This window comes from Tursiops truncatus, chromosome 12 (genome assembly GCF_011762595.2).
Source record: "Tursiops truncatus isolate mTurTru1 chromosome 12, mTurTru1.mat.Y, whole genome shotgun sequence".
Taxonomy (NCBI): domain Eukaryota; kingdom Metazoa; phylum Chordata; class Mammalia; order Artiodactyla; family Delphinidae; genus Tursiops; species Tursiops truncatus.
The window spans coordinates 40,002,620-40,010,583 of record NC_047045.1 but is presented as its reverse complement, the minus strand read 5'-3'; the positions used below and the strand labels follow the sequence as shown (position 1 = coordinate 40,010,583).

The window sequence follows — 7,964 nt, the reverse complement described above, 5'->3', positions numbered from 1 at the left end:
TACCCCAAAGTCCATACCCTCACCCACCAGCTATGCTATGGAACAGAAAGGAGGAGCTTGGCTGACCTTAACAATAAGCTGATCGTGGCTACTGATTGGGTAATATTTTTGATAGATCTAGAAGAGAACCTGGAATTTATTTAGTCCTCATCTTATAGGGGAAGAAGTTAGTTTAGAGACATCCCGGAGTCTGGCCTCTTTGCTATTTGCTGGCTGCACTGTCCGGAGTGCTGTTTTGATTGCCATTTCCATAATACTCCTCAAGCCCCTAGGACCCAAGAATCATGATGTACTTTCTGAATAACATCTGAGAAATGTGGTCATTAATATCCTATCGGGGAGGAAGAAATTTTCCTCTACCTTCTAGGTTCTTCTGGCTGGTCTAAGAATTGAATTGACATGAGGTGGATTAACATGAGAAAAGCAGACAAAAGTTTAATAACATGTATACATGGGAGAGACTGAGGAAAACTGAGTTACTTGCCAACGTTACCGAAGCTCTCAACTTAAATACCATCCTCAGCTAAAGACAGAAGAGGATGATGAGGATGGGGGAAAGTCAGCTATGGGAGGTTACCAGGAAAATCACAATAAACAAGGGTAAGACTGTTACACAGATTTGTCTTTTCCATAGATAAATTTCTAGAGATTTGGTCATCCTCCTCTTCCTCGTACTGAAGAGGGAGACACCCTTACAACTGTAAACAGTTTTTACAAAAGGGCAACTTCTTTCCAATGTCTGCTTTTTCTCAGAGACAACCAGCTTAAAACAATATGCCAAAGAGACATATTAGGGTGGCAAACTCTACTCCTCTATAGGACCAAGGTGTTAAGATGCTTCAAAATCTAGTGAACTACACAATGTTCTTTAGTTGACATATTTCAACTGGAACCAGTTTTTATGATTGAAACTTTTTAGTAGAGCCTATCAGTACTCCAAGGTGAACTGAAGTAGAAAGTTCTGACTGCAACCGAGGATGAAGGTTTATTCATTCATTCAATAAACATGGAGCACCCACTCAATAACCACTGGTTTGTTATCGTTAGTCCCTGGGGCCCTCCTTCAATCCCAACCCTGGACCCTGAGAGCTTAGAGAGAGAAAGGGTATCCTTACCGCCTGGTGAGCTCCTCTGGGCAGAGGATCTCTCAGTGTCACTAAGCTGACTTTGTAGCTCTTCCATCCACTGGAAAGCATCCAGCTCCATGCTACGCTCGTGGGCAAGCCGGCTTCTCATCTGAAGGGAAAAGTGCTTGGGAAGCAGAGATGCTTCTTGGTGCACACTTTTGTCAGTTCACTGTGAGGGGTGGGTTGGGGTATTACTATGGAGAGTGTGGGTCCCAGGCTACCCCAGGAATACAAGTCTTTGTGAAATCCTGGTCAGGCTGAACTCAGCCTTCTGAAAATCAGGAGCTCCAGGAAGGCCAAGAACTTAATCAGAGAGGGACAGAGGCAGCCCTGGGAACCCTTTATTACCTTATAATAGCCGGAAGTTTACTCACAAAAGTCATATCTTTTATGTTTATTTTATTAGAGGGGAAGTGGGGAGGGGGGAGGAACCAGTTCACCTTGTAGGCCAAGCCATGCATCTACCCCAAGAACCTGTGGGAGCCCCGGGATGGCTTCAAGCAAAGATGTGATCTCTTTTCCAGATCTCTATGCTGAGTTCAACTCATCATGTGCAGGGAATGCTCTGAGCACTGTCTCCAGGCCTGACACAGGGCCCACAACCAGAGGCTAACTTTGTGTTTGCTCTCCCCTTGCAACCCTTACCCAGAGTCCCCTGGCCAGAGAGTCGCTAGGTCCAAAGCGTGCCTTATCTGCATAGATCACAGGCATTTTTTTCTTTTTTAATTTATTTTTATCATCTCCTAATTGTTTTTAATTATAAAAAAAGTAATAGTGTAATGGGTTGAATAGTGTCCCCCACAAAGTGTCAACCTGGAACCTCAAAATGTGACTTTATTTGGAAAATAGTCTTTGTAGATGTGATTAAGTTAAGATGAAGTCATACTGGATTAAAGGGTGGGCCCTAAATCCAATGTTGATGACCTTACAAAAAGTGAAGCAAGTATAAACACAGGGAGAGAGAGAGAGACAGGGAAGGGGGCCAGGACTGAAGAGCTGTAGCTGCACGCGGAGGGACGCGGGGGATGGCAGGCAGCCCCCGGCAGCTAGGAGAGCCATGGAACAGGTCCTGCCAGAGTCTCCTGTAGGGACCCACACCTTGATTTCAGACTCTGGCCTCCTGAACTGTGAGAGGATACATTTTTTATCCTTTTTTTTTGTCATTTATTTTTGTAAAATTCTCCTTACTGATCTCCTTGAGCACTTGAAACACTTGCAATCATTTAAACTTCTGATTTCTGTTTCCTAATATCTCTGGTGAATTAACTGACTTATTCATTCAATGAATATGTGTGAAGTACCTACCCCAGAAGGTGCTCAGTTTTTTTTGTTTTTTGTTTTTTCCCTTTGTGTTGAATTTCATTCTGTGGTCTCCTTTGTTGGGACTTGCATTAGTCCGCATGTACACTATATTATTTCCTCCCTTTTTTTTTTTGCTGTGGGGTTTTTTGTTTTTTTTTTTTTTTTGCGGTACGTGGGCCTCTCACTGTTGTGGCCTCTCCCGTTGCGGAGAACAGGCTCCGGACGCGCAGGCTCAGCGGCCATGGCTTACGCGCCCAGCCGCTCCGTGGGATGTGGGATCTTCCCGGACCGGGGCACGAACCCGTGTCCCCTACATCGGCAGGCAGACTCCCAACCACTGTGCCACCAGGGAAGCCCCAACTGTGGGGTATATTTAAGAATAACATATTGAGTCTGGAAACCACTTTGCCTTTCCTTTTTTATTTCTGTAGTTCCAGAAACACCATGAATAAAATTCCCTTATAATAGCTTCCATAATACTTGCTGCTTTTCCAGATTATTCATCGAGATTTTCCAAAAGATCCCTCCTAGTTCAAAGATTAGAGCCAGGTAGAAATATGTTTTTCAAGTGGCTTACAAAGACGTCAAGATTCTGGGCCTCGTGGCAGTCAAGCCATCATCTTTTGTCACAAGCAGCCTGAACCATCACCCAGGTATAGATATTTCCATTTCCCTGCTGTTCCTGGGAGTGCCAAAGGTGAGGAACACCGCTCTGGAGGCATGAGAGGCACGGAAAAGACAGGGGAAGAATCAAACAGCTGTGGCTGGTACACCCTGATTTACTACCTCTCACTGGAGTTACCTGTCAGAGTTCTCTCTGAATTTTCTTCTGCTGGAGCTGGCCCAGTTTAGAAGTCATCTTGGACTCTTCAGTAAGGAGCTGCAGGTGCTGTTCTTTTTGCTCCACATCCTCCAAAAGCTTCTCCATGCTAGAGGTTTTCATTAAATCCACCTGCTGCCGGTGGCGAGCTTCCTGGGTCACTCTGTGTTCTAATTCTTTCAGCAATTCAGCCTATGGCAGGAAAAGGCCAAAGGAAATAAAGGCACAGAGTCTTTCTTCTCAGCAGAGGGCAGGGGATGAGAGGTTGGCCAACACAACTGTCCCCTCCATTAGCGCCCAGGGGCAGAACTGTGTGAAGTATTCCTGGGCTCAGGGTACCACAGCCCAGCTGCTCTATCCTGTCCTGTGCCAGCCAGTAGCAAGACCAAATAGTCATATCTACCACAACCTGCATTTTCCCTGTCACTCTGCCTTTATCACGCAATAGCAATGGAAGGGCTGAACCTGGAGACACAGGGTGATGCAATACGTACAGTGAGTGGGGAAGGGAGGTGCTAATCTTGTCTCTGTTTCGACTTCCAAAATAGCCCTGAGGAAGCCAGATACTAGATGGTTGGAAAAGGAAAAGAGTAGTAATAATTGGTTCTGTTCTGAAATTTTTCTAATCAACAGTCACTAGAAGGTCGATCCTTAATTATAATATTAATAATGATGATTAATATTTGTAGGGTGACTTTATATAATTATACATCATGACTCACTGGCACACAATAATGGAAGAATTAGGGTCCAAAAGGAACAAATTATATTTTATGTTTTAAAATATGCCCAGCTTTCCTCGGCTGTTATTTGAACTCAGCTGTTCTCTCTCTAAACGTAGGGTCTCTGTTTCATTCATGCTCAGAGGGTTGGCACAGTTATTAAGAGCTTAGACTTAAAAAGCCTTTATTTTGGTGCCAGGCCCTATAGAGCATCAGTAACTTCTGAAATTAAGACTTAGTGTGGGTCATCAGGAAAGGAAACCAAGACTCTCTGCTTGGGGCATAACGCTGATGGCAGGGCCACACTCATGGAAAACATGCTTGGAGCGTGAAAGGAATGTGTTAGAGGCAGAGACCCAGACCCCAAGATACCCTCTGGGTAAAAAAGATCCTCAGAGAAACACACAGAACAATCTTAGTTATGAGCTATATTTCACTATTTTAGCCAAATATGAATAAGAACAAAAGCCTTTTGGCCACTGCCCCGGTTTCTGGGCTGGAAAGAAGGCAGAAGGGAAGCCAGGGTCCAGGCCATCTTTCACCAGTAGTGCCGTCTGCTTGGCTTCACACTGTGTTCCTCTGGTGACTGCTACAGGCAACGGAGTGCCACGTATGGTCGCCAGAGCGTGTTCAAAGAGAGGGAGGAAGAGGGGTTCTGAGCTCAGACACCTGGCTCTCCTGCTACTTGCATATCCTCACGTTGTCTGCCTGAGCCCTGGCCAGGGCCTGCCTTAGAGCCAATAGCTGTTGACAAAATAAAAGCACTTCTTGTTCTGCCATTAGTTTGATGTTCAAACACTCTTTTTTACTTTGCATAGCTTCCTGTGAACATCCCAAACACAGTAAGGTAGGATATAAGTTTCCTTTCCGTATTTTCAGCTTCCCAAGGAGTCTCTAAACCACTTCATCATCCATCGTTCTCTAAAATTTCTGGTAGAACACAGCTCCTGCTGGCCACTGCTTCCTTGATTTCAGTTAAGAACAGTGTGACAGATCAGAGTAAATAAAGACTTTCAGAAACAGTAAGTAAAAGTTTCCAAACCACTATTGATATGTGCTCTGGTTTCAATTTTCCTTAAAGCAGATTTTCCACTTATTGTTCCTTCATTTTCCTCAGATCATCATGATTGAAACTCAAGGATTTGCAGTGTTTTGACAAAGCTTGCCCGCTCCATCTTTTCCCTTCCCTTGTGCTAAACTCTGATCTGTTCTCTCATTTGCTTCTTTGCCATTTGCTTCTGGCTCTTTCCTATTTCTCCCCAGGCTCTGCTCTTGCCCGTTCCCAGGAAAACTTGCTACCTGACACCAGCACAGCAGCTGCAGCCAAGGAGGCCAGTGCCACCCCCTCCCCCTGCTGGGCCGGGCCTCCCTCCCCCAGCGCTCTCACCTTCTCAGCCCTGCTCAGCTGGCCCCGGAAGTGCGCCTGCTGCACCGCCAGCCTCCAGTGGCCCAGGCTTCTCATTTTGCACACCAGGGCGGCCAGGCTGCAGTTGTCCTGCTCCAAGGCCAGCAGCTGCTCCTGCTTAGAAAAGCCTTTCAGAAAAGGCTGCCCCCAGCACTTTTCTCAGGAAGGACATGAATCCTGACATCAGAAACATGCCTTCCAGAAGATGAGACAATTGTGCAGTGAGACCCAGTGCCCTTTTCAAATGCCTGACACAAGGATTTCTCAGGGAAACAGGACAGGAATGCAAACAGAGTGAGCAGTGGGGTCAGACGCTAGGATGAAATGCTGATACCCCACTCAAAATGAGATCACATACTATGGCTGGATTTTCTTTCATTTCTTCGTCAGGTCTGGTGGAGCCCCATTTCTTCTTTAGGCCTTTCTTTCGTATTGTCAGTCCCTTCTGTTCTTACTTCACCGATGAGCTCACACACTTTCTGGATCAAATTAAGCTGATTCTCATCCAGCTTCTGCAAATTGCAGGCTCAAGTTCAGGAAGGTCAGCTGAGGAAGAGTCACTTTGCCCCCTAAAACCCAACTTTCAGAAATAATATCACATGAAAACAACATCCACCCAGACAATTACTCCATCGGGTATTGTCTGGAAGCCTCACTAGCGGCCCCTTTAGTGTTGTCTTCAACCCGCAGGGCTTCATCACCCGCACATCTCAGAGCCTGTGGTTGTCAGAGGCCGAGACAAGCTGAGCAGGTAGAAGAATGGGAGGTCACAGGCGGAAAACCAAACCACTCCCCAGCCACCCCCCCCCCCACTGCCCCATACACAAAGGGTTACTTGGGAATTTGAACCTAGGGATTTTTGCTATCAGTTTGACCCAGCAGAACCTGACCAGGTAAGACATTGTCCATGAGCCACTAACAAGGAACTCCATTAAAAATAGATAAATTAAGGGCTTCCCTGGTGGTGCAGTGGTTGAGAGTCCGCCTGCCGATGCAGGGGACATGGGTTCGTGCCCCGGTCCGGGAGGATCCCACATGCCGCAGAGCGGCTGGGCCCGTGAGCCATGGCCACTGAGCCTGCGCGTCTGGAACCTGTGCTCCGCAACGGGAGAGGCCACAACAATGAGAAGCCCGCGTACTGCAAAAAAATATAATAATAAATAAATAAAAATAAAATAAAATAAAATAAAAATAGATAAATTAGAGGAAGGAATCAAGCTGGCTGCCTTCCTCTTTAGGCTCCAACAGAAATCTCATTGTGAAACAGCCCGTTCCGAATGTCTATGGCTAACAGCTTATGGTGAAATAGCTCGCTCATCAGTAAGTACAACTTGGAGACCCAGCATCCTTGGGTGAGGGGTGACTGTGGGATATCCTTTCACCTCTAAACCACTTCCCGGGAGAGGAAACAGGAGGTTAGTGCCGGGGAGCCACAGCAGGAAGCCTGGCTACTGGCCACACAGCAAAAGCTTCACCATCTTCTTGGGACCCTGGGGTAAAACAGCGATTCCCCTACCTTCAGGGGCTTGTGGAACTCACTGAGCCTGAGAGAAGTGGAGAATTTCCTTTTTGTCTAGGAATCTGGCAGAAACTAAAAAGAACCTAAGACATTTTCCAACAATTTGACACCCGAAAGATGGCTTAGTAAATTCTAGACTTCACTGTCTGCTCACCTCTCTCCTGCAGCACCAGGCCCAATGCACGTTGGTTTGGATACCTTAATATTTGTAAGCATTTGTGTTTTGTGGACACTTCACAGTAAGGAGAAAGGTCCATTCCTCTCTGGAATAACCAGACCAAGGCAAGGCATCAGTGGAAACTCCTCTCAATGGACCAACTCCAGGGACCATCCTGGAATCCTTTGGGGGAAGGGAGTAAGGGAAGGACCCAAATGGGGCTGGCTCTGAGGAACATCTAATAGCAGAGAAGGGGGCAGGTCTGGGGGAAGCCATGGACTTGGGGGTGGTAGGTTTGTACTGAAATTCTCACTTGTAGGGCAGGGGGACCAGGCTCCACAATAGCCCATTTTAGGCATGGGTCTCCATCTTACAGCTGCTCAGACATCATAAGACAGTGACAGGCTTCCACAGTGCTGTGGGCACATGGGAACCCCCTCACTCCTCTTCTGCCTGGATCTTTACTGACAGGTCAGCAGCTCCCTGACACCAGATGTGAGAGAAAGGCTGATGGGCATTTTGAAGGTTGTAAAATCTCTGAAAGCTGATTCAGATTCTGAATCTGCCCAGTGAGCTTCCAGGAGGCGGCTGTTGCTACCTACACTTACACTGGGGTTTGGCCTGGCCCAGGGCACTGTGCTCTCCTGTTTTGGATGGTCATTCAATAGACAAAACAGTGACATAAACTGTTGGGGTTTGGGAGAAGAAACTCCCCCTTCCCTCAACAGCAATCAGATGGCAACATGGCAGTAGAGTGAGGAAAACTGCAAATATCTAAGTTATTTAAAATTCAGTGTCTCTTTTGGGAAAATAATGACCACTCATTGCTGACTCATTCTCTGCAGCGAAAGCCTGGAGCTGGAGAATTCTTGGGCCCAACAATCTCTTGCTGTCACAAAGCTCACTCTGTTA

At 46.6% G+C, this 7,964-nt stretch overlaps 1 protein-coding gene across 1 annotated transcript in view; it reads right to left on the bottom strand.

Moving 5' to 3' along the window:
- Window positions 1–1,295: 1,295 nt before the first annotated feature.
- LOC101321152 (uncharacterized) overlaps window positions 1,296–7,964 on the bottom strand; it is a 91,125-nt gene continuing 84,456 nt past the window's right edge. The window contains exon 17 of the mRNA XM_073789490.1: window positions 1,296–6,514. The gene's annotated coding sequence lies outside the window, so the exon portion shown is untranslated. The remainder of the gene's footprint in view (window positions 6,515–7,964) is intronic.